This window comes from Manis javanica, chromosome 1, assembly GCF_040802235.1.
Source record: "Manis javanica isolate MJ-LG chromosome 1, MJ_LKY, whole genome shotgun sequence".
NCBI classification, from domain to species: Eukaryota; Metazoa; Chordata; class Mammalia; order Pholidota; family Manidae; genus Manis; species Manis javanica.
Genome location: NC_133156.1, coordinates 211,202,950 through 211,230,805, shown reverse-complemented (window position 1 = coordinate 211,230,805; position 27,856 = coordinate 211,202,950). Strand labels below are relative to the sequence as shown.

Sequence of the window (27,856 nt, the reverse complement as noted above, 5' to 3'; positions counted from 1 at the left end):
GGAGGGTGTACAAACAGGCTGGGTGATGGTTGATATATGTGGACATTTATGGCAGCCGAGAGGTTTTGGCTAAGGTACATATAAATCTCAAAGAAGAATTAAATATAATTTGCTATCACACAAACCACTCAATAGAATTTGAATGCAGGTCAAATTACTACAACAGCTGTTTGTTATCTCTCATTTAAGCTACAATAACAGGATTGCTTAAACAAATTCCCTTCCTTTCTCCAACTTTCAAAGACTTAATATTTGCATAATGATTAATCTCCAGCTCCAGAGGAAATTCCCAAAGGGAGAGACAACACAGAAGCATTTTAAACTTCCACTGCATGGAAAAGAAAGAAGAGGGAGTGTGTCAGTCTTCAGTTTCGGAGCCTACTGTTAGGATAGGTCTAAATAATGATGGTCATCTTGTTGAATATTAAAACAAGGGTGGAATGGCTGAGAGAACACAACCCCAGACATTTGGACAATAAATACTAACTAGACCAAAAGGATAGCTCTAATTAAGGGATGATACCACCCTGCATATTTAGAGAGAGGTAAATCTGGACCATCTCAAGAGTTTTATTCTGTTATTGGAAAGGGCTAAATCCTTATTCTGAGAAGCCTGGAATACACCCACATCTGCCTATCCAAAGAACTTCTCAGACTCTTCCTTATAGAGCATCTTCAACTGGCTGTTTATTTGCTGTGATTTCAGGGGCCCTGGGAAGCTTCTGGCTGGGGAAAGGGCAGCAGGCTTGAAGTGCATTCCTAGGCCTCAGTATTTGACTTGTAAAATTCAGGCATCAGGCTAGATCAGTAGCTCTCAACCTGGCAGCATTTTAGAATTACCTGAAGAACTTGAAAATAATACCCAACCCTGGACTCCACCTCAGGCTAATTAAGACACAATGTGTGGCAGAGGGGCCCAGAATGTTAGTATTTTAGAAAAACCTTTCAAAGTGAGGTCAGTATGCAGCTGGGTGTGAGAGCCACTTGCAGTCTGATATATGATGCTACTGTGTATGAATGACCTTTGTGCACATTTAAAAATTGCTCTTTTAGGATAAACTCTGAGAGTCAACTGTGTGTGAACATGTTTGCATCTGAATGAAGTCTGAACGAGAGTACATAAAGATGGAAACAGCTGTATTAGGGTACAGGGCAAAGGAATTTTCTTTAAAATTTCTAAAATATTGTATTGTTTTCATAGCAAAAAACTCTGATTACTAAACATTCTCTCCCCACTTGCCCTTTTGCATATTTGGGGCCGTTTTCAGAAAGCTGTTAAAGCTTCATGTCTGAACATGATAAAAACATCTGTGTGATTTGGTCAGAGCTGGGTTTCTCAAATACTTTCTGTTTCTCCGCTCTGAAAGAGTATTTCATGAAAGAAGTTCAAAGTTCTATGAGGGTATGGACATTCTTGTCATTGAGGGCCTAACATAAAGTGGTCATTCAATGTGTGGTCAGTTATAATGACTAAATACATCACATGACTCTGCTCTGAAATCCAGTACTAAATGCATAGTTCTTGAATCATATTTATCAACCATGGCCATCGTTAATATTCATCTAATGTGTGTTTTCATTAGGTGGTTATTAACATGTCAGGTATTTATGGAGAAAATGAAAGTGAAAAATTCTATCTATATTTACTCTTCTATGAAAGGCTGTCTTTAGAATATACTTTGACAAAATCCCTTAATAAAGGCAAGTTTCCTTTCAAAATAGACTTGTTTTCGTGTTAATAATCTCATTTGTTTATTAATGTTTTGCTTGCTGAATGGACATTAGCCAAATGATGGGCTATGTAAACAGTCCAATTCAGAGACGGGAAATATAAAGCACTGCTATTAAGAGTTTAAATTGATACCTTCTCTGCTAGCACTGTGGAGTTGTTTTTCTAATGAAAAGAGGTGGCAATAATTTATCTCCACACTTACCTGGTCCCCTTGGTGAGCAATAGCCCTTCCCAAGACTGTTGCATGGGGCTGGCACACAGTCTGGGAATAGAACAGAGCAGGGATTGGCAAACTTTTTCTTTAAAGGACCAAATAGTAAATATTTTAGGCCTTACTATTCAGCTCTGCTCTCGTAGCACTAAAACAGCCACAGATAATATGTAAATGAATGAATGTGGCTGTGTTCCAAAAGAACTCTGTTGAAAAATACAGGCAGCAGGCTGAAACTGGTTTACAGGCCATTGGATGCCCTTTGCGGGACTAGAGCAAACCGAACAGGGGGTCAAAGTGGTTCCCAGTTTGCAGCAGGAAGGTGTAGGCCAGGTCTGAGAATTTTAACTAAACCCAGAGAAGCCAGTGTGTGTTGGGTTCTACATGAGCAAACAGATCCATGATGATAGGAGAAGTCATGAGAATGCATTAATAATAAAAGAGCCATAATAGCAATAGCTAACATTTAGAGAGGACTTGCTATATAACTTGTGTTTAATATTTTACATGTAAAGTTTACAATGTAATATGTAATCTTTATCATAATCTTTATAATAACCTTGAGGTAGGTATTATTATATTCCCATTTTAGAGATGAAGAAATTGAGGCACAGTGAGGTTAAATAAATTTTCCAGTGACATATAGCTAGTAAGTGGCACAGCTGAGATGTGAACTCAGATAGTCTGACTTTAGAGACTGCTCTTCTAACTATGCGTTACTATATTCTTCCAGGGACAGAGCCAAGTCACAGCTCAGAGGGAACAGAAGGGTCCCTACATAGGTATGCTAGTCTTGGTTCAGGATCTAGAGGCTCACCATGCTAAGGATGGACCAAGACAGTGCCCTGGGGTGTACACTGTGGGGATACTGTTCTCCATGGGTTTCATGTTTCTTCATGTCTTCAAGCAAAGGCATCAACAGCTCTTTGAGGATTATCTTTTTAAGGATGTTTGTTTATTTAACAGCCTTGGTAGAGATAGTATCTCCCTCTGGAGGTGAGGGAAGACTTAGTTTGCTCTATGTTACAATAAAGACAATGCTTCCCTCTGAGGCAAAGTTGGGCAAGTTTGCTTGTAGCCCATTATAAAAGCTTGGGATTCTTTAGCCATGATGGAAACACTCTGCGTGTGCAGTAACTACCTGGGCTGTCCTACGTAACCCCCTGGGACTTGGGAGGCAAGGGGAACTGACACGAACATGAATCTCATGTTGTATGAGTAAAATTCAGTTTCTCAGTTGTATTTAGCTACATTTCAAATAAGTAATAAGTCCTTTGTTTGGCCCAGAAGTCTCGTGTCATCTGCCAGCATCCATGATCTGTGGCTGGCTGACTTGTTATTGTGTAAGCAGGGTTCAATTTCTTAGTCCTTCATAGTTCTGGACATACATGGGAGGTACCATGGGTGTGATGGTTGTTTTGAGGAAGGCTGTCTGCTCTTGGCTTGGTTTTATGCCTTACTCCCCAAGGTGATGGTCTTAGGAGGTGGGGGTCTTTGAGAGGTCATGAGGGTGGAACCCACATGAATGAGATTAGTGCCCTTATAAAAGAGCCCTCAAAATGCCAACGAAATGTTTGCTTTAAAATGTTTATGTGATATGGTGCATAGCTGTATGTGGTCATATAAGAAATGGACTCTTACCAGACATTGAATCTGCCTGTACCTTGGTCTTGGACATCCCAGCCTCTAGAACTGTGAGAAATAAATTTCTGTTGTTTCTAAGTCACCCAGTCTGTGGTGTTTATGTTATGGCAGCCTAAACGAACAAAGGCCAGAAGGTCTGTACTGAAACCAGAGACAGGCAAGTATCTGCAAGCGCCTCAGTTACATAACAGAGGGCAAAGTTGTACTGAGAATCCTAGAACTGACTACAAGGAGCTAAAGAAGTGCAGTTGATTTATTGGATTGACTTCAACAAACCATAGCTATAATATAAATATTACCTTCCAGCAATCTAATACAGTGCTTCCTGAACCTAGCTGCTCAGAATCACATGGTAATATTAAATGGCAATGATAAAGCAAGATTCCCGAGCTCTACCTTATATATAAATGAACCAGAATATCTGGGGATGAGGCTCAGAAATTGGTATTTTACAAATGTTTCCCAGAGATGCAGTCAATCCCTGCACTGTTCTAATCATGAGGATTGGATTTTATCATCGCTTCTCTGTACCTAAGTTTCTTCATTTGTTACACAAAGTTCAATTCTAGAATTGTGTTGTCCAATATAGTGGCAATTAGTGACATGTGGCTATTTAAAATCAATAAAAATTAAGTAAAATTTAAAATTCAGTTCCTCAGTTGTATTTAGTTACACTTCAAATATTTAATAACTACATGTGGCTAGCAGCTACCATATCATATAGTGCAGATACAGAACATTTCCATCATCACAGAAAATTCTATTGGGTACTGCGGCTCTAGAATATCTTAAATCAGAAGAGAAGGATGTGTCACCTGAGGGTTTCAGTCCCGGGCAAGTTCACTCTGGAATCGTTGAGATGTAAAAATGACAACAGAATGTTGGGGGCAAAAGGGTTTATACCCAGCTTTATTCTTGTGGTGGCAAGTCAAGCGCTAGAATCCCGTCAACCTCAAGGGCAAGTCCGCGCACAGCGAGCAGTTCTCCACCCCTGGGCCTCGCCACCCCCAGGCCTCTCCGCCCTCGCAGCTGGCTCAGCCTCTGCCCTGGGCACTGCCACCACGCCAGCCTCTGCTCTCCTGCAGCCGTGCAGCCCCTTGGCGGAACTCTTTATGTAGTGTCATTGACAGCCCATTGCCAACTCTTGTGCAGGCCTGCACCTGTGAGCATTGCACATGCGCAGTGGGCAAACAGGCCAGGGTCAGGTGAGAATTCCAGCCATGGAACTTCCATTTCCCCCTACCAGAAGCTATCAAAGACTACTGTGGTTGTACTGAAATGCTCAACAATAGGATAACTTGAGCACCCGATTAGAATAACAAGTGCAATGGATTGAAGCATATTAAATATATTTAAATCCATGAGTTCATAATCATACTAAAAGAAAATTTGTTGGTGACTTTTAGAAGATGCTAGGGAACCAAGTTATTATTGGGAAACTGGAAAATAAAAGGTTATCAAGCATTCAAGCAGTACTTTTATCAGGAAAGGTTGGATACATGCTGGATGGAGCCGTACTGGAATGCATATCAGAAGGTCCGCAGGCCTCAACACCTGCTTCCCTTTGCCATGGGTAATTCAGAAACACATCTTTGCAGTGGTTTTTCTTTCTTCCTTTATTTTCATTCCCCATATCCCCTACTCTTGTTCTCTGAGATCCCCAAATAAATTCCTGTGTGTAAACTTCAGTCTCAGTCTCTGCTCTGGGAACCCAGGCAAGGACAGCTTCTAGTTGAAATTCTTGAAAGAGAACCTAATCCCACTTGGCATATAGATTTGGTTTTTCGGTCATTTCTTTTCCAGACCAGTCTCCTGTGAGGGGCTGTCCCCTCCAGAGATGAAGGTAGGACCTCTTACACTAGAAGACGAAGAAGGGAGAGATGGCTGTGAGAGTGTGTAAAACGGAGTAACATGTCCAGTCCAGAGCCTTGCTACTGAGAGAGGTGATCTGCTCACAGGTAACATCAGTGTCACCTGGGAGCTTGTAGAAATGGGGTCCCAGGCCCCAGCCAGACCTTCTGAGTGCAAATCTGCATTTATCAAAGTTCCCCAGGTGATTTGCATGTACAGCAAAGTTAAAGACCTCTATTCCAGAGGGAGTGATAACCATCCAGCTCAGGGATTTTTTTTTTTGTAAGAAAGATGTTGAATCCAGAGGGCAATGAGAAGCCCATGTAAGGGAAGGGGAGCATATACTGCTGTTATGAGGATTGGAGAGGAAAAGTGAGATTGAATCTGGGTGAAAACACTTTAAATCCATAACAGTAGAAACTCTGTATCTAGGTTATCATACCTGGCACCATAAACCTCAAAAAACGTTCAAGTGGCGAGATAAAACAACCCTCCCAAATCAACAGAGAACATCTACATGTCATTACAGACACAGGGCAGGTTCTTACCGAACTGTTAAATACTGAATCCAAAGCTTGTGTTAGGGGTGGAGTGTGTGTTTTTGAGGGAGGTGGAACCAAGCTTGGCAACCCACCACTTCCCCCAAGGACGCTCAGGGCCTTGCTGTTCCCTCCCTCCTAATAACCCCCAAACTTCTGACATCATTTCCCCTCAGTTCACTGTCCCGTTTCCCACATAAAAACTCTCAGTTACAGGCATTGTGTCCTGTAAGTGTTAACAACTGGCTCTCCAGAAACAAAGATAAAGCTCTGATCTGTGGCATTTGCTGATTTCTATAGGATAAATACTCTCACCATAGCTGATTGTAAGTGGTGTGAACTGGCTCCAGCACACTACTGGAAATAAGTGGGTGAAAGGGCAAGAAGGAAAATAAAGGCGGAGAGGACACTGGAGAGTGGTCTATATAGCCTTCCCAGAACAGATGGAAGCAAAGCTAAGTTGACCAAGATGTGGAACGCTTCCTTTAATTTTAGTTTAGTTACTATGATTCAGAAACATAGCTTCCCACTTCTTCAGGTCAAAAGGGCTTGCCCTATCCCCTCGGCTCTCTGCTGTAGATTTGGCCATCTCAGCCAGTCTATGGGTCTCTCTCATCTTCAACTTAATTTGGAACTTCCTTCTGCTGTAGCTTTAAAAGAACCAGAAGCTCAGCTGGCAAAAAGGTTTTAGAATAGCCAGAGTGACTTATATTCTACATTTACTAAAGGCCTCTTCCATAAACACTGGAATGCTGCCATCCACCTTTATAGATACCACACACCCCATTCTTCCCTGAGTATAGTCCTAATGACTCTCACCCAGCTTTCTCAGGTGTTACACACCCTGGTTCTCTAGCCAGAGTTCAAGCCCTCACGTGGTTTCCTTGGACATCATCCAAGAGCTCCAGTCCTGTTTTTACTGGGAGATCTTCAACTGGCACATGACTCCCTTCCCTTGGAGAAATTAGCAGATAATGCATATCTAATTTGCTGTGGGCACTGGCAGGCAGCTTAGACTCTCCCCTGCTCATAAGCCCTGCCTTGGGGGCTCAGAGTTCATTCCCTAAAGGCCTGATCCAGATGCCCCATCCTCTCTGGCCACCTCCAAGACTGCATAACCACTGATTTTTGTTGGTGCATCTGAACCAGATGAACCACTCCCTTCCCTACTTTCACCAACAAAGCTCACACCTGAATCTCCCATAAATGCTCTGGTTGCTCACCTGTTCTTGTTTTATTCTTGGAAAGCGTCCATTGCTAGGAATCCAGTGTACTCTGGAAAGCCCAAATTAATGCTTCTTAACCTGCATGAAAAATACTTTTTGTAACCTTCTGTCTCGCCAATGGGTTTCAGCCCCGGATAAGAACACTATGGATTCAATGAGACTGAAGAATGACAATGGAATGTTCTTGGGGTAAAAGGGTTCATACCCAATTTTTTTTCCACAGTGGCAGGTCAGTCACTAGAATTCTGTCCACTCAGAGCGAGTCTGCATGCAGCAAGCCAGTCCCTTCCTCTGGGCCTCTCTGCCTGTGCAGCCATCTCAGTCTGTCTGTCCTCTGCTCTGCTCTGCTCTCTTGCAGCCTTGCAGCCTTGCAGCCTTGCAGCCTTGCAGCCTTGCAGCCTTGCAGCCTTGCAGCCTTGCAGCCTTGCAGCCTTGCAGCCTTGCAGCCTTGCCGCTGTGCCTCCCAGAGCACCGGGTGGAACTCTTTATATAGTGTCAATAACAATGTATTGCCTACACATGTGTAGTGAGCCAGCCAACCAGGGCCAGGTGAGAATCCTGGCCATAGGAACCTTCACTTTCTCCACACCTTCTCTTTGGAGTTTAATTAATGGTGACTTTCAGGAAAGAAGCAGTTCTGCTAGCAGTTTTAAAGTGTTCATTTTTGCAGTCCTCATATCTGAAGCATAACAGCTTGTTTGGTCTCCTCAGATGAATGTACCTTTATCTTTAGATTTATGATCTGGTTATTTCTTCTAAAATAGAGACTGAAGTAGTGAAAGTTCCCTTATCTTGGTCAGAGTTGGGGCCTCTTCGTGAGGACTGCTTCTTTTCTAGGCACCCAAAGCAGCCACTATTTAGGTTTACTCCTTTTAATTCTCACTGTCTCTTCCCAGTGTTTTTTTCTGTGAGCACATAAATACATCACCGCCCTTTCCTACCAAGGCCAGCTTACATGACAGTTTACAAAACCATTAGTACAATGGTTTGTACTAAGTGAAGCACTCCAGGTGGCTCAGCTGACTCACCCCAGCTTTTGTGCCTTCCTAGGTTGGGGAAAGCACTGGGGTCAGAGGTCAGTGTGTCCTTCCTGCCAGCTGGAGAACCTTACTCTGCCCTTTGAATGTTCCATTCAGAGTGAAGGCCAAAGGCCTCCGGACTGAAAAATGTCTTTAATTCAAGCCCAAGATATGCAGAAAGGAGTCCCAGCTTCTGTTGTTAGGCCTAAGAGGCCCACCAAGCTGGAGTGTTCTTTGCGTCCCTGCTTTCCCCAAGAGGTCCAGTGAGCTTGTGTACGTACCATTCATCCTCCAGCTTTCCACAGTTTCACTCTGCCTGGCCTCTGGCGAGTTTGGGAGGCTGCCAATCTGGACACAAAAACGGAAGTGTCTGAAGGGAGGGATTCTCCCAAAGGCCTTGGTTAACAGAGAGATGAACATCGGCCAATGACTCTGAAAGAAAAGATGAAAGGGGTCAACATGGCAAGCAACTGTGAGATTAGACTCTCAGAGCAGAGGCAATCCTGCACTGGAATTGCTAGTGTTATGAGCAAGGTTTCTGGGAATGGCCACTAGCGAGTTCAGGACTCAACTCCACGAATGAGTAAGACCATAGTAACCAAGGTCATATGGAGGCAGGATGCCATGTAATGGGAATGTGCCCTAGGGACAGGCATTGGACTGCAGGATGAGAGTGGCTGAGCTCCTGTCCAGTGAGCAAATGATCAGATATTTAACATTGACTATGAATATGCCTACAAGAATTCTTAGTGCACTCTCAAAAATGTAAGCTCTCCCTGTCTTTTATTAAAGCCCTTTTTTGGACAAAGGACTAAGCTAGATTTGGTCATATCTTAAAACTGTATAAGATCAGGTTTACTTGAGCTTGTATATTACAGGTACTCAGAAAATGGCTTATTGATTTCAATGTAACAGGGCTCATCCTTTGTCCTGGGGGGCTATGGCAATGTCCTTTAAGAGTGAGTGATAGTGACAAGTGTTCAGGATGTCACACAGTGCTACGTAGTTCCCAGTCCTTAGATGGCCTGCCCCTGTGCTGGGACAGGGCTTCATCTGTTTTATTCGAAAACGGGTTATTGCTGGGGGTTCTCTTGGCTTTAGAAGGGGTAAGACATAGCAAAGGACATTAATATAGGTCTTGAAACCAGGCAGAGGGGGTCAGATGGGCCTGTCAACATGTATCTTGAAGTCAGGAAGGTGGCCTTTCCCCTATCCTTCTCCCTTACAAAAATATGTTTCCAAGATATTCTCAATAGTTTTGTCCAGCACAGGTAGGTCTCACTGAGAGCTCTTTCCTTGGGAAGTTTTTCCTGCTGTTCTGCCTGAGCTGCCTTCTGCTTAGTTTTAGTTCATTATGTCTGTGAAGAGAGGGAGAGCTTTATGCAGCATAAGGCCCAACTTCTGTTGGAGGAATGAATCATTCCAAGAACAGTGAGATGGACAACAAGGCGAAGGTTCCTGAGGGACAGAAAGCTGGGGGTGGATGTGTTACTGAGAAAGGCATAAAAACGAAGTCAGTCTGTTCTCTCGCCACTATTCCCACTAGGGGGTGCCCAGCATCCCAGAATAATCACTATTATTTGGAAGTTGTAGTTTTAGGGGGCCATCTTTTAATAGAAGGGCACAGGCTGACTCAGGTTTCCTGCATCTCTGACTTGAGTTGGGAAGTGATTTGCTGACCTTGGGAATTTAAGAAAGTTAGGTAGCCTTGTTCATCCTCAATTCACTCATCTTGAAAATGGGACTAATCCTACTGGGGTTATTTGAGAATTTAAAAGATAATACATATAAAGCACTAAATAAATATAATTTTTTCTTTTCCCTTTTCCCTATTTGGAAATGGCTGAGGGCAAAGAAAGGAGAGGTATAAGAACCACCTTACAGCCTTAGACCTCGGGTACCACGACTGCAGCCTTGCGAGAGGGTCCTTCCTGGCCTTTGGGGTTTTCTGCACTGCAGAACTTCAGTGAGTGCTCTGGGCACGCTGGAGAAGTCCTTTGGACCATCTCTCATACTTCAGAGGCTGTGGGCCATGATTTAGAGACTAGCATCCAACTAAATTTAAAGGTTACTATCTGGTCCTGAGGCCTTCAGTCATGGAGAATTAAATTGTCTTGCTGACAGTCATACAGAGTGCCAAAGCCTGGCCTCGAATCCAGGCACAGCGCTCTCCGTATTCCCAGTTAATCCAGGCTAATATGATAATGACACACAATTATTTTCAGCACAGTTTTCAAAGTATGGGCCATACACCACCTGTGCCAACATCTGCAGGGGTTGCCCCAGGCTACATTTCTACATGGAAACATAATGCCTTAATCTGTCAGAATGCTCTTTTGTGGAGGAAAGGTGGGGCCCTTTAGCAGAAAGTTAAGGCCCTGCTTCAACAATCATACTTTTACAGGGAGGCTAACCCTGTTTATTTACAGAGCCAACTTTATCCTTAGCTACTTACTTACCTCCCCTGGAACTTCTTAGATGTTATTGGAACCATTGCTGTGAAGGTCACAGGAGATCATTTCTGCGGCCCCCTGATGAGACAGTGTAATTAGGAAAGGTCAGTTTGATTCACATCTGAGCCACAGTAATAGACTGGTATCCTGTCAAGGAAGCAGGGGGAGGGACAGAGTTTTGTTTCTGGGGATTGGGGCAGAGGATGAAGGCTGATCACCAGCGGCCACTTTCTTTGCATTGCCAGGTTAGCTGTGGGACAGAAATCACCCCTTCCTCTAAAAGCTGTGAACCTGACCTCTCAGTCTAGAGAGAGACATGTGAACAGACTCCACAAGTTTCTTCCTGACATCAAAGGCCTGCAGGAGTTGGCTATTCAGAAGGAACTGGTGACAGTGGATCACTCTCTAAAGAGACACACTTTTTTCAGACTTAGAGAAACAGCAGTGGAGGCAGCCTCCACATCAAGTTTTGCCTGGCTCTTGGGCCCTCAGAGTAAGAGGCTCACCTTGGCTTCTGGAGGAGGAAGGGGGTCTATGTACTGTAGACAGGCAGTGGGAATTCAGGGAATACTGGGGGTTGCAGAGAGGTTGTGCAATAAAGATTCACATCAGCTTCAAAGTGTCCAAAATGAGAGTAAAAATGCCATCAGGAAGACTGTAAATGGTTACCTTAAATCTTTTCTTGGAACAAAGTGGGAACTAAATTTTAATAAAACCAATAGGTCATCAGTTGTGTAGCAAACATCACTAGGCAGCACTAACTGGCCAGCTGGCTGCCTCCAGGAGTGAGGGCGGGACCAGGTGGAGCTGGTTTGGCCTCCTTCTTTTAGGGGGGGCTACACCTCTGCTGGAACACACGTGGTAAAGAGCTTTCCTCCACAGAGCAACATTGTCACGTTCCCAAACTATTGTTTCCCTTTTTTTTTTTTTTTTCTTTCTGGAACAAGACGATTGATTATCCACTCAACTGGAGATGGCTCCCTTCCCTAATTTATTATTCCATTCCTAACCCTTCCCCAGACCGGGGCTCAATGTGAGCAGACTGGGGCCCTGGAAGATGCGATCGCCCCAGACACACAAGTCCCCAAGTGCAGAGCTGCCCCTTCACTGGGCCTGCGGCGCAGAAAATCTCAATCTCTTTGTTGCCAGAATCGGGTCTCGGGTCTCGTTAACCGTGGAAAGGAAATCAATTCCAAAGGCAGGAAACAACCCAGGGACCATAACAATATGTGAAAAGCCAGGCCGGTGCTTCCGTCACTTTGTTTCGAACTATTCTAATCTGTGTCCCGGGAAGCCTAACCCATTACCAGATGGAGCTCTGTTTTCAGCCGCCTCTCGGCATCTGCCACTCCCGGCTGGTGGCATTTGCTAGTTTCAAGAAGGCAAACCTGTCCCGACATCTTGAAACTTCCGGTAAGGTGCCGCCCCAGGAAAGTCCTTGGGGCTCTGGCTGACAGCACCGACCATCTGATGCGCCTCACCCGCAGCTGAACGGCTGCTGGCCTCCAGCCTACATCTCTAGTGCTTGGAGCCTGTTCAAGAAGATCTGCAGAATCTGAAATCAAAATGCCCCCTGTTGCCAGAAAGGGTTGGCTCCTTTTCCTGCTTCCTAATCCCTTCCTCCCACCAGGCTTTCCTAAAGAAATCCGGTGAGTCAGGAAGGAAGAAAACCTGTCAGAAGGAGACCTGGGGGAGGGCTGGTCTCCCTTTACTGCTTCTGAAAATTTCCTCCTGTTTTACAGAGTGGGTAATGTGCGGGGATTCGGTTGTACATTTCCTGTTTCTTCCCCTTTCAGTTCCCACTTTGAGAGACCCTTCATTTACCACTCATGAAATTTTGCTCTGGAAAAGCAGGAGGCCCTCCAAATAAGGATTAATCACGGTTGCAAAGAAGTTTTAACTTCATTCTCACACCCAGGAGCAGGGCAAGAAAAAAACCTCCCATCTCTGCTCCCAGAAGGAACCATCATTCAGCGGCTTTGTTCTGGCCTGGGGGCCTGTACTTTTCCTAGGCTTTTAATTTTTACTGAACACCATCCATCAGCCTTCCCACTGAAGGCTGTGTGCCAGTTGGATTCTAAGCACGTCGAGGTGGTTTCTGGGATGCCTTGCTCCAAGTAGGTATCCTGCTAATGCCCCGAGGTCATTGGAAAGTAGCTATAGTTGAGTGAATAATGTACACAACTCTTTCAACACTTTCAAAATGTTAAACAGATTAAAGTATAAAGAATCCAATATATTTGTTGACATCTGGTTTATAGAAAAGCTCCAGCAAGAAAGAAGGGGGGAGTTCAGCATCAGGCTTGGGGAAAAAAGGGAGCAGCAGTGGGGGGGTCACTGCTCTCCTGCTCTCTGGCATCAGATACCTGTCCTGGAGTGGGAAGCCACTCTCTCCCCTATTTGAAATTGTGTGCTGTTTGTTACGAAAAAGGTTTTAAAAAGCATCTTCTGATAAGCTTGGATTTATCCCTGGAGAGGGATGTATGTATAGTCTCCATTACAAGGTGGTAGCTTAATATCAGAGGCAGGTTGTATCAACTGTATGTAGCTGGTTAATCAGTAGATTAGAGAACCTAAGAGATCTTCATAAAAAGGGCTTGTAGGAGAAGGGGGAAGAGAGAGAGAGGGAGTGAGTGAGCCAGTCAGCTTGGGAGGAAGTCTTTTGTTATTGTAAGGAGGAGACAGTCTGGCAGGGGATATGAGAATTTGAGTTTCTCTCTCTCCTCTTTCCTCGGTCTATGGAAAATGAGCCAGGAAATGGCTAGAAACGGGAGACAGAGGCAGGCCATCACTCCAACTCTTAATACCAAAGGGTCAGGAAAGACAATTCATCATCTGATGATGGTAATGGCCATAATGATGAAGAGATGGCATGACTTAGATGGAAAATACAAAGGCTTTTGATTTCAAGCTATGCTTAAACCCCAGTGTAAGTATTGCCGTCACAGTTATTTATACCATCCACGGGAGTTTTGACTATAGTTAGGGGAATTTAGGGTGAGTGAAAGAAACATAATTGGATAGAATAATCAGGATTCGATTCAGATGTGGCTGAGGATGGTTGCAAATTAATGAGAAAGGTATCAAATTCATACCCATTTTTGTACTGCTTTCAGCCTGACCTAATTGTTTTTTAAAAAAAAGTTAAAACTGTTTTCTTATTTAAATGTATAGCAGAGCAAAAGATTTTGCTGTGTTCTCTGAGGCACATGTTTGGGACACCTGGACTTTTAGTCTCCTTCAGCCTTCTTCCTAGACAAATAACAGAGGAGGGAATAGATATCTTCTTGAGAGCTAGCCGTGAAAGGTTGGAGTTATAACATGACAGCAAATGTTATACTCTGTTTAACCCCAGGTTTCACAGAGGGAGTTGCTAGACACATAAAGCAGATACGTGTATTTTGTAATGACAGAATAAAGTGAAAAATGGAAAAAGAACAGAGGCATGGGTCCCAAACTAGGTACTAGGGGCCCAGGACAACTCAGCAAACTCACAGGGGCCCTGAGATTTATGTTAAACGTCTAGGGGAACATGATAATTCTTGATGTGTGTTGCACATCAAATGAACTACTACATCAAGTTCACAGATTCAACATTCGATTATGTTCCATTTCTTTCAAAGGTGTCCTTATCTATGAGCAGCTGGATTTTCAGCAGTTGAATGAAATGCAAGGACCAACAAGCACCAAGTTTCTTTGTGTTCTTATGTAAATTAACCCATTTATTATAGGTTAGCAATGTTTCAAAAGGGCAGGCTTCTACTGGTCTTTGAGCTCCTTCAGTCGTCCGACAGTCGACTTTACTATGAGAGCAGAGGTGGTGTTGTAGGTCCGGGTACCACCGGCTATGATTTTCATGCAGGAACCACAGGGCCAGATCCTGGCAGCTGCCTCTCCATCTTGGGTTTGCCACAGAAGAAGTGAGTGTACTTTATGTGCTGGCTTATTCCAATTTTCTTCACCGTTTTCCTGAGGGAGGCAGCATAAGGAGTCTGGTATTTACTGATGATTCCAACCTTGGTGCGTTTAGCCATGTGGCCTCCAAGTACCGAAGCCAGTGAGGAGCAAGAGCAGGACGCAGTGGTGTCTACACAGGTTCCAAGGTTTTAGAAGATGTTCCGTGCCCGTCTGGCATATACCTCCTTTTATAAGTAACTGTGGTGAAGAATAAAATAATTTTCTCTTTCAGTGTATGGGTGTTAGTTTTTTTTCCAACAGCTAAGTTACTGGAACCTAACTACTATGTAGATGATATTTCTGTTAGTTATTTCTTGGAGGCTAAAGGCACTGTGAAAAAAATTATTGAGACACTGAGATGCTGGGAATTGAGGAAGTTTGGGAACCTCTGGATTAGAGAATACAAACTGTGTCAATGGGCAAAGGTGAATTTTGATAGTGTAGGCTTATGGATGAGAATTAAATAGTGCTTCCATCCTCCTCTCGCCATACCATCAGGGCACTGCTCTAGTATTTTCCTCTGTTCCCACATAACATGAGTGTTCTTAGTCTATTTTTTTTATTAATGAAACTATTTGGTAGACTATTAAGAGTTACCTTATACAATGCTTCTCGAACTCTTCAATGAAGGGATTTTTTTTAAAGTTTCAAATATGTCATGGACACTGTGATGATTAACTAATGGTTAACTAATTGATGTGTTAACTTAGCTGAGCCAGATATTTGGTCAAACATTATTCTGGATATTTCTGTAAGGATGGTTTTTAGATGAGATTAACATTTAAATTAGTAGACTTTGAGTAAAACAGATTACTTCTATAGCATGGGTGGGCCTTATCCAATCAGTTGAAGGTCTGAACAGAACAAAGACAACTTCCCTGAGCAAGAAGCAATTCTGTCAGCCGATTGCCTTTGGACTGCAACCCTTCCCTGAAATAGGTCTCTTGTTGTCTGTTTCTCTCTCTCTCTACACACACACACACACACACACACACACACACACACACACACACACACCCTCTTGGTTCTGTTTCTCTGCAGAACTCTAATACAGATGGATACTTTAAAAAAATGCAGTAAAAATAAATTTCTAGGAAAATGATCATACACTTAAATATTGTAGAAGTGGTTATAAAAGTGTTGGTTTCCATATTTAGTTTGTCTGGTAATAAATATTTTGTGGAACACACTCTGAGGAGCATCAAACTAAAAAAATGTAAGTATGCACATACATGCCTACATATAATGTATACATATATATTTTACATATATAATATACACATATATTTACTTTTTATTTTGAACCAATATTACATTTAATGAAAAGTTGTAAAACTATTACACAGATTTCCCATGTATTTCCTCAACCCACATCCCCAAATTTTAATACCTATATGACCATTGTACAATTTTCAAAACAAAGACACATTGGTATAAAACTATTAACTAAACTCTAGTGCTTATTCAAGTTTCACCAAATATATTTTAAATAGTGAAGTCCCAACTCTAGGATATGTAACTTTAGAAGATATTGGAGGTCAGAAAGTTTTTGCAGACTAGGATGAGACCATTGCTTTGTTTTGTTTGTACACGAGTCAGCTGAGAACTAGAAAAGTTTAACAATAATTCTGTATTATTCTGTAGAAGAATATGCAAACCACAGACCTCAATTAAAAACATCTCACACATATTGAATGAGCCAATACCACTACTCCTGAGCTTATCTATCATCACTGCCAGAAATAACACATTCTTTTGTATCTAGAAAGATTAGTCACTTAATATAGAATGTATAGAAATGTGATGCTTGGATGTGAATCTAGAATGTCATGCATTTCTGACCATGTAACCCTTTCTCATCTCTTCTGTGATCTTTCACAGGTAGAACCCATTGTAGTGATTTTGGGGCCTCTGTAATGACTGTACATATTTCTGTTAAGGTACCTATTAAATTTATTGCTATGATTTGGGTGGCTGCTTGGTAAACTGTGAGCTACTCATAAGCATGGCTGTGTCTTATTCACCCTGTGGACTCAATGCTGGCATAGGCCTTAGGAATAGCAGGCATGAGACGCGTGTTCACTGAAGGAATGAATGAATGAACTGAATACCAGTAAGTTCACATCGACACTTTTATTTTCCTACCTGGTCTTGTTAGGAAAAGAGATTATAACTTGCAATTATTCTACTAAATAAGACAATGCAACATGTGGATTAAAAAGGAAAAGCTTTCAAGGGCCTTGTGTTTGAGAAACAGATCGGCTTTGAATGCCAAGTGTGACTTAGAAGCTGAATAAAGAATATCACTTTTACACATAGGACAAGTGTGTGGGTGCTGACTTGCTTTATTTGGTAGTACTCCTCAGGTAATTTTATCCACCCTGGTAAATTATGCTACCTAGGCTGATGGGTTATTATGAGTTATCATTATTATTTAGCATTTCTACAATATGTGTTTTCAAAGTGTAATGTTTCTCATCTTTAATGAGCTTGTAGAGGAGAGGTAATGAAGGGAGGTTTCATCTCGTCTCACACATAGCTGGTATGCAGTAAATTCTTGTTGACTGATTCATCACTGAACTCAACTGGCAACCAGCTGGTGCAAACCTGTGGGAAGACAGCCTAACTGTCCTTCATAAGAAGGAGGTTTGGGGAGTGGGAAAGGGGCAAGGGTGCGCAGGAATACAAAGACTGTAGGGAAAGAAGCAGGAATCCCTCTCAGCTGGGGTGGAGCAGCCTCCTGAATCTCTGACCCCCCCAGCAGTCCTCAGAGCACTCAGGGGTGACAGACACCTCACGTTTATTGCCCTGTGAGGGAGCATATCCTTTGGGATTGGAGCTGCTCTTTCTCAGCAACAAATTGTTTAGGGACTGATTTTATTATTAGTCTGGTGATCAGTTTTCAGCATTCTACTTATGCTTTTTATATTACCAGTTTCTAAAGCTGGGAAAAATAAGATATCACGAAAAATTGAACCAAATTCAGAACACTTTTAAAAGCTGAGTAATAAGATATTCTTGTAGGAGAATATTAAATTTTGGTAAGGTGCTGAGTGACAAGGACACTGTTGATCCCAAGGGTCTCTAGTGGCAAGGACATAATTGTATTCATATATGATTGAGAAATAGAGAGGGGAAGAGATGTACTTCCTCCTTCTTGGAGACCCCCCTTCCACCTAGAAGCCCTGTTCAGTGGTTTGCTCTGGTTCTGTCAATTGAGAAATGAGCAGGGTTTTGACACTGTTGGGGGGGTGTTGAGGTTGGGAGTGAGGTTTTGGCTTAAAAAAGAATAATGTATTAGGTCCTTGCTAAGTACTCAGAAAGTTCTCCCTCTGCTTTTTTCTATTAGCACGTTTGTGTACTTGGTTTTATTGGGCAATGACCACAAATATTTGTCTGGAACACAACTTGGAAAAAAGGAAAGTGAGAAGATAAAAATACAAACCTTCCCAATAGTTGGGTTGGCTGGGAGAAGAATGGAAATGCTCAGGGAAATGTGCTGCCATCAACTCAAACACCTCTCTCCTCAGGGCCCTGGCAGGCCAGGTTAGCCTGCAGCCATACCTAAAGGCCACCAAGGAGGTAAAGAAGCAGCCTGGAGCTCTTGGCAAAGCTGATTTCTCTCATCTCCTTAGATGGAAGTGCAGATCCAGACGTCATAGAGTAGTTAGTACAAGGATTACATGACACGATGTCTGCAAAGGCGATGGACACAGAGCCTGCCTGGCACCTAACAGATGCTCAAGACACAGTGGCCTTCCTTCTCTGCTATGACTTCAAGGGTCTGGGGATGTGTGTCTCAGATGACGGCTTCATGTCATGCAGGTATTCTACACTTTAGAAAACACTGGAAAGTTGGATCCGGCAAACCTCAAATTCTTCTACCTGGTTGAGATGAGCCACAGTTTCCTCATGCGTAAACCATTATGGTTCTGGAAAATAAATCTGTGACTTGAGTGAAGAAACATACCCGATCTCCTTTCCTCAGAAAATGATTGGTCTGGATTTCAACTCAGAGGAGATCTCTGAGAACTCCCAGCCATAAGGGCTGCTGCTATTTCTCTTTTGGTCAAGGACCCAAACTCTGAGATATATGAGCTAAGATTTCTTCAGTAGTGCCTTCCCAACTTCTCACAAATATTTTGCTTGGAATCCTAACCAGGGACAAGATGAAACCGTGACCCCAGCTGCTTCCTTTCTACGAGCATTGTCATAACATCAGCAGAGTTCCTGCCCTTTGGGACCACATTGTGACCAAGCCATTCTACCTGGCAATTCATCTCCTTGGCCAAAAGAGACAGTTCTCCTAGCCATCTATCCTTCTCAGTAGCTCTTGTGCCCCTGTGCCCCTGCATCCTCTCATTGTGTTTTCATTTTCAATCTCTTCTCTCCTGCAGTTGGCACCATGTTTGGGAGTCATCATTGAGTCAATGAATATGTGATGAACACTCATGTTGCAGGAGCCTCTGGCAGTCTTATAGAGATGTGGAGGCTAAAAGCTCAGGTTCTGGCCTCCACATAGCTCCAGCTCAAGTGATCGAAGAATACTGATGTGTGGCTGGAGCCTCATCACTGAGCCACCAAGCCCTGCCCCTGCCAGCTGAGCAACAACAGGACGACTCTTAGAGATGAGTCAGTAGGATTCTTTGAGTTATTGAGTGAGACATTGAGTATATCAGGATTAAAAAACAAGACAGCAGGCCCACTTATGCTAAGCCCTACATTACCAAACTGGGACTTAACTACAGTTTGGGTCTCCTAGAAATGGAATCTTACACCAGTCAGTCAATCACCTGATCAGCACCAGTTAGGTGATCTGCCTGATAGACCCCCTGCCATCCCCTCAAGGAAAGTGATCTTGCCATAACCAATCACTCCCTTATTCCCACTCCTCTCATTTTGTGCAGCTCCTTGGAGGTCCTTTCTATCTACTCAACTGGATGCTGCCCAATTCACAAATTACTAAAGAAAGCCAGTAAGATCTTTAAAATGTACTCTCAATCCTCAGGTCACTGTCAAGTTGGTTTCTGCCCCCATTAACCCACCCAAACAGCTTGTGCTCAGGTCATTCATCTTCCTTGACCTCTCAGCAGTAGTCTACACGGTCTTCCACCCCTCCTCCTTGAAACACTTTCTTTTCTTGGGTTCAGTGACAGAAGATTCTTCTGGTTTCCCCCATCTTCTCTGACAGCTCATTCACTGTCTCTTTTGCAGCCTTATCTATTCTTCCCAGATCAATGAACACTAAAATATCCGAGGCTCAGTCCTAGACACTCTTTTCTTCTTATTCTGTATCTTATGATACCAGAAGTGTTCCCCAGCCTAGACCTCTCCTCTGAACTCTAGACCAACATACCCAACTCCCTACTTAACATCCTCACTTGAACGTCTCAGATGCATCTAAAATGTCACAGACCCAAAACCAAACTCTCCATCTTTGCCTCAAATCTCTTCAGTGATTCCTATCTTACTGAACTTAAGCAGGCTGGAACTTGGAGTCACCTCCCTCTGCCTTACCCTTTACATTCAGTTTTGCCTTCTAAGCCTCTCTTGAATCCATATTCTTCTCCATACTTCCCTTCCCGCTATCCCAGTCTAAGCTGCCATCATCACTTCTTGGTCTATCTGCAGCCATTTTGATCTCCACCTCCCGTTATGTATCCACAGTGATTTCTTCATCTAATCTTCATGTTCTCCCTGCCCGCACCAAAAAATTTTTTAAATACTTGAGTGCCTTTGCATTATTTAAGGATACCATATTCCTTACCATGAGCACACAGCCCTGCACCTATCTGGCTTTATTTCAAACCATGCTTTGGATGCTTTTTGCACTCCAGCCTCTCTGGCTCTTTGGTTCCTTTTACTTGCTATACTTCTTCTCACCAATTGCTCTTTGCCCCAAGGGCTCTTCTCCCGCTTCATCTTGTAGCTTCCACCCTTTCTTCAAATCTCAACTCAGCCATAGCTCCGCCAGGGCTGTCTTTCCTGACCTCTATGAGCAGGGCAAGTCTCTATCATATGACTCTGGGTACTTCCTATGCTGATCACAGCTGTAAGTTTATTAGTGTGACTATTAAATAGTGTTTAAAATGTACTTCTCGCTGACTGTAGAATCCATGAGGGCAGGGACTCTGCTGGGTGTTCTGTGCCTAGAACCAGCACAACACCCAGTCTGTACATAGTGGGAGCTTGGCAAATGCGTTTGTTGAATGAATAAATGAATGAATGAACGAATGAGCACACACCTTTGTTTTCTGAAATTCCTTGGGCTTCCTCCTTCTGGCTATTTCACCCATGCCCTATCCTTTGTCTAGTCACTGGGACTTCAGTTCATGGATTTAGTTGACATGTCCAGTGCCACTCCCAGGCCTACTTCCTATTACTGATAATGAAATCTATGAGGTTCTCTACAGCCTTGTACATGTCTTCCTTTGTAATATATTTAGGTTTCCTGCAATAATTTTTTTACTATCAGGATTCTGTTTAGGACTTCATGTTTCAGTAATAACAGAGTACCACCTGAGGATAAGTGATCTACCACCAGCTAGAACAATAAGATCATGGAATTGGAGAGAACCCTCAGTTTAATTTCTCAAGCAAAGCAGAAATCCTTTTTGTACATTCCTAACTGATCATTACAGCTAATGTTCATTGAGCATATGTCAGTTATTATCTTAAGAACATTTATATGAAGTAATTTAATCCATAGCAATCATATGGGTAAGGACAATTTAAGAGCAGTTACCATCATGCATCCTTCATAGATGGAGTAATAGTAGAAAACGTATCTGAAGTCATATGAGTAGTAAGTGGCACAGTCAAGATTTAAAGCCAGGCAGAACTAGAGCTTTTAACCACTGTGCTATGGTATGTTACCACTGTAGATGGCCAGCATTTACATGGACACTTCCTAGGATAGGCACTCACTCCACTGTCAACTGGATACTTGGCCTAAAGTTGCTTTCTGTAACTTCAAGCCAGTTTTCCTTGTTCTGGCCTTGAAAATGATATAGAATGGCCTGCTCCAACTTGCATAGACAGTCATTAAATATTTTTAGATACTAATAGTAGTTTTTATTCTGCATAAAAATAATACATGCTTATTGTAGAAAATTTCAGAAGAGTATAAAGAAAAAAAGAATCACTGATAACCAAGGAGAAGAAAATACACGTTAATTAGCAAGAATCTATTAGCTTGTTGTTGTTAATATCCATATTTCATTCAGGACCCATATAAAACCTGTGGCCAAGCAAAACACCTAGTTCTCTGTCACATGACCATCCATCTGGCCTGATTTTGTCTTTATATAAATATCCAGATGTAAATTTACATTTATTGCTTATAAACATTTTGTTTTGTTCTGATTCTTCTGTCTTACTAAAACTTTCTGATTCCAGATTTTGCTAATATGCCAGGCTTCCAGTTTTGTATATTTGTGATTTTGATAACAAGGCTTTCTAAACTGTTATTCTAGGCTTTGATAAAACATCAAGGAGAGAGCCCTGTGATACACTATTAGGACCCTTCTCTAGCTCACATGAGTCTATTCATCAGCCATTTAGGGTGGCTGCTCAGGAAAATACAAATCCATATAATTACATTTTCATTGAATTCACTTTTCTTTTTCACCTTGTCCATGACAATTTCATACAAATACATTCTAAAATTTGAGTAAGTTTCATTTATGGCATCTCTCAACTTTACTAGTTTAAGTAATTCTAAAAAAAAGAATGTCATTTATTATTGTTTTTTAATGAGCCTAGGCTGACCAAGTGATCGTTTCTTAATTTCTAAGTGCTCATAAATCGTCATCTAAGTGCTCCATTCTAGAATTCTCCTAGAAATTACTGTATGCCAATCTGTTAGTTCAGATTTTTCTCTGCAGTTAAAATAGCTCTGTGTAAACAAACTGGCCCTGACAAAATTTTAATGGTGCTGAAGAAGTGATCCCATGGGTATATATTGTCTTATTCTTTCTACTTCAGGAAATAAGCTTCCTGTCAACATACAGGGAACTGGAAAGCTGCAGTCTAATGATATACCCACTGACAGGAGAATTGTTTAGATTGCTTTGCTAGATTTCTCAATTGAATAATGTTGGTGAAGAATGGCTGCTGCTTATTTTATTTATGACTTTGGATCAACCACAAGGCTACCTGATTTTATGTAGCAGATATGCTGCTTCAACATTGCATATAAATTCCTTATTTTGTAAGTCAAATACTACCTAAATTGTACTACTATGGGAGTTTTTACTTTTTAAGGCCATCTTGTGGTGAGACATTTTATGAAGTCAAGAATTTGTCAATGATTTATCTTTTGGCTTTCAAAACTCGGGATTGCTTAAAGCAAGGCAGAATTATCTTGCATGTTTCTTGGCTTTAAGAAAGGAGCCTAGCATTATTTTTTGTGACTGTCACCCTGAGCAAATGGGATTGGAGGAATCTTGGGACTGCCAGGTAGGCAGCAGATGAGTATAACTAGAGCCTCCCTCCTCAGCCACGTCCCACCTTACAGTTCTTTGGGGCATTCCTGCTGATGGAAGACTGCTTCTTTTGATTCACCTGTTTGATATTTTTCTAATTTTTCAACTCAGTGTCTCACTCAATAACTCAAAGAATCCTACTGACTCATCTCTAAGAGTCATCCTGTTGCTCAGCTGGCAGGGGCAGGGCTAGTGGCTCTGTGGTGAGGCTCCAGCCACACATTGGTATCCTTCAGTCACTTGAGTTGGAGCTACGTGGAGGCCAGAACCTGAGCTTTTAGCCTCCGCATCTCTCTAAAACTACCAGAGCCTCCTGCAAAATGAATGTCTATCACATATTCATTGACTCAGTGATGACTCCCAAACATATGGGCACCAACTGCAGGTGATACCACGGGATCTACCTCATCGCCACCATGGGGAACACAGTTGCTTGAACTGGATTCCTGCTTCCTAAGATTTTCCTTCCCTGGACTCCTGCAACATTCTGTGACTCTGAGGCTCATTGGCCCTCAACCAAGACTCCTTCTTTTGCTATTGTGTATGTGTGTGCATGTATGTCTGTATTATTTATATACATGAATAGCCTGTCTAGGTTTCTGTGTTTAATATGTCACTGTTGGGGGAGAGGTAGTGTGTATTTTCCTCAGTTCTTGTCCCTGCAGCAACAAAGAATTGAAGGGCAGAGACACAGTAGTGAAGCAGAGTGAAAGTTTTATTCAAAGTTACATTCTTAAAGAGAGAAAAAGTGCAGGCTCAGGGAGGAGAGACACCCTGAAAGGTTTAAGATTTATTTAAAGAGCAAGTGCACATTGGAGAAAGGGGAGTGTGAACTACCTCACAGAAGAGGCGCGCTGAAAGGTTGAGATAAAGTTTTAAGGCTATGCACTTAGAAAGTGCGGGCGACCTCAGAGAGAGGTGTGCACCTAAAGTTTTAGGGTGTGGGGTTTTATAGTTGGTTGAAGATTTTCAGGAATGTGACAAAGGGCCAGGTGTGGAATGACCAAATTGTCCCAGAATGTTCATCCTTGTTAGACATTGTTTCTTCTTCTTTTTTTTTTTTTTTAACTTAACACAAGAAATATACTGCTTTCATTCCTTTCCAGGATATCAGTTTCTGTCTGGAAGCATATCAATCAAGACTGTCTACCCTGCCTCCAAGGTGGACTGAGCCACTGTCCATTTGATTAAAATGCAATATTAGCTCTAAGATAGAATTCTTCCTGAATAAGCTGGGCTTTTTAGCAGGTGCTAAAGTTAATCTTACAATGGTATGTTCTAACCGACACAGTGAAAACATAATTAAGACAACCAGAAACTAAACAAATACACATCTTCCATGGTGTGTTGTTCATTGAGAATTATAGTTTAGAATGAGCATCCCCTGGCAGTGAAAGAGCCAGAAGATTCAATATCTTCAGTATAAATTTTAGTGTTTAGTATGTAACTCAGTGTCTTATTGCTGTGACAATTAATCTGTATGGTGGAGTTAAGCTGACGCTATCAGTTAATTAGTATAGCAAATTAATCAAGACCATCATTTGCCAATAAAGTGTACTTACTTTAAAGTGTGTTCTTTTTCCAATTTTCATCTGCTCATCACTCTGATTTCATAGGATAATTTTACAGACAGCTTAAAACAAAATAAAATAAACGTATTCATTAATTTAAACAGAACCAATAATACCAAGCCTCTACTTTCAGTACCAGTCACATAATTTGTGGTGCAAAATGAAAAAATGGTAAATTTCAAGAATTTCAAAATGGTAACATCAGAACCTTAAACCAAGTGCATGTCCCTGAAGCTGGTCCTCCTTACTTTAAAGATGGAGAAACCAAGGTCTAGAAAGGCATAGCAAGATGCTGCCAGGCCAGGTCGGACGAGGGCTGGAGAAGCTGTTAGACTGTCCCAGCCACTCGGCATTTGGTAACTGCGCTCTCCCTTCGGCTTCTTTTCCTTGGGTTTCTCTCACTCCCCAGCGTCGCCATGGTGAGGCAGCTGGGGTACATCACCAGTGCTGTGAAGTGGACATTCTGTTCTTACCACTTTTCTTTACTGGTTCCAACCCTTAGCCTGAATTCTTTCCTAACACCACACCTGAGCTTATTCGCATGAGGCTTCTCCTCATTGTCAGCATGATCTCTCCAGTGGTTTTCTTGAAAACTCCAATGAGATTTGTGAGGTGCTGGTGGAAAGAAAGCCAGTTGGGGGCATTTTGCAGATTGGATTGCTCTCTTTGGCTCTTAGTAGCAGAAAGGATGTATTTCTTCACATTCAGTTTCTCCTCCCGTTCTAAATCTCATACACTGAATTCTAAGTGTAAGCCTAAATATCTTTGTTAAGATAGTCTTGGGGTAGGTTCCTCAGTATGCTGGATATTAATAAAGAGAGGGTAAGAACTGCCATTTTGAGAATTTTAAAAATAGAAAATATTAGTACTTCAATCCCTAGGAAATCAATTTCCTATCTCCTGCCCTACTTTAACTCATCTCCATCTTGAATTAACCATGTCTGTTTGTCAGAATTCCATGGATTTGAGAACTTGATAAAGAACTCTATTTCCTTCTTTCTCTCCAGAGGGATTCATAGTCAGTGGCTGGAGGAATTCAAACCCCTTTATTGTGCCAAACTCCCTCAAGCTGCAGACATTGCATTAATTTCAGAATGGAGCCAAGCAAGTCCCTCTGAGAAGGAGGCACTGCTGGACATCTGTGCTGACCCAGCCTTGCATCTAGCCCATAGGCTGGTTTTTGACTTTACTAGTAAAATTCAAGCAAGCCCAAAGAAACCCTTGATTCAATGAAAACAAGAATAGCCATTAAAAAAAAAAAAAAGTGGGATGAGGGGGTGTGGAAGGGGAAGGGTATTTCATATTATCCCTGCATAACAGATAAAGAAACAGATTTAGAAAGGTTTTAAAAGGATCTTATTAAAATTATTTCTATAATCTCACACTTTGACCCCTAGGCTTTTAGAAGGAACTCAAAGCCATTGATTCAATTCAGGCAACATTCCTGAGAGTCATCTTTGCTGACAGTGAGCATCATGGGGAAAACTGAGCAAGTGGAAGACACAGTGGGATCCTTAAGGAATTTCTTTGTAAGGGGGTACATAAATGAAGGCCCAAAGGCAGAGAAACACTTTAATAATGATATAAAACAAGCTACTAAGGACCAAATGTAAAATACAGACATGCTTATGTGGTGAATGAAAGGATTGGGTCAGTTAACCATGGAAGGCTTCCTGTAGGAGGCACCCTTCAGAGCAGAGCTTTGAAGGTGGTCTAGGGAAAGGGGACTACCAAGGGAAAAGAAGGGAGAGCAATCCCTCTGGTAACTGAGACGATGCTTTGGATTATGTAGTCAACAAATCTGCTTTCCCCATAATTATCATATGTTATCTATCACATTTATTTTTGCTCTGTTCTAAATGATTCAGACTTCTCTGTCTGCATAGATATGATCTTCAAGGTATGCTCAACTGGTTTTGTAGGTATTTATAGTTACACTTTAAAGTGCCTTAAAAAAAAAGAGTGTGAATGTATAAATGTGAAACCTTAACTCTTAATTCTGGATAGAAATGCCAGGATGTGAACTATGTTGCCTTCTTTTAATAATTACTCATTTCTGACAAAAAAGCAGGAGGCTTAATTGCTTCAGGGCAATTAAAAAACATTGTTACCAGTTAATGCACTCCCAATTCTGCTCCCAAATAGATTTTTTTGCTTTCTCATTTGAGTCTTCATTCTAAATGTTGTATATCTTTTCTGATGCATGGCTGTGTAGGGTAGGTATTTTCCTCTAGCAGCAAACATACTTTGCTCTCTCTGAGATTACCATACCTAGAAAAAAGCTATAGATTACTTTTTATAAATGTGGGCAAATTACATATGCATTCAGTGTACATCTCGATCTGTATTTTCCCTATAAGTGGGCAAAAAAATTTGTGTGCTTACAGACACAGCCATCAATTAAAATCAGGAATTTAGATACCCATTCACAGGATTTTAAGCCATTCAGCTTCACAGATCTGATCCACCAAAGGGCGTGGAGACCTCCTCTTGCTTCATAGACTCTGACTGCTCCGGCTCCGTATCATTTTTTAAGAGGATTTAAAAGTTGGTTTCAAACAGCTGTCAGAATGACTTCCCCCTTTCTTAAGGCACTCATTAGAAAATAAAACCAGATATAATTAACAAACAAACAAACCTATCTGCCTGCTGTTCTGACTTGTTATAATAAGTGTTATTTCTACTTACAAACAGTTTCCTGTCAGCATCCTGCTGTTTCTTTAATAAGACTTCTGCACTGGGGAAGAGAAAGCTCTGCATTAAAATTAAGACTTGACTTGTCGTCACTTCTCTCCTGCTCATCTGCGTTCAGATCCAATTTGCTTTGAGGCTGAAAAGAACGAAAATGTCAGAATCATTACTGAGAGGGAGAGGAAGGACCTCTCTGATCCTCGAGTTGGCTGAAGAACGATGCTGCCATTAAGCTCATGATTAACACCCTGTTTCCTCGCTGCTGGGGTAGGGTGGCCCCTGTGGCTGCCAGGGTATAGGAGAAATCTGCTCATGTTTCTGGGGTTGGTTTCCCAGCTGGATGATGATGTTCCAGCACCCTTGAGCAAGTTCCAGAGGCTCACTGAGGGACAGATCCAGTGAGGACTTTGACCCCAATGCCGGCCTGTGGGGTTGGTGAGAATAGAAGGCTGAATGGAAATAGCTGGGGAGTTGCT

General features: G+C 42.2%; 1 pseudogene; it reads right to left on the bottom strand.

Annotated features, from left to right (window-relative positions):
* Positions 1-14,381: 14,381 nt before the first annotated feature.
* Positions 14,382-27,500, bottom strand: LOC108404219 (large ribosomal subunit protein eL43-like; annotated as a pseudogene).
* Positions 27,501-27,856: the final 356 nt, after the last annotated feature.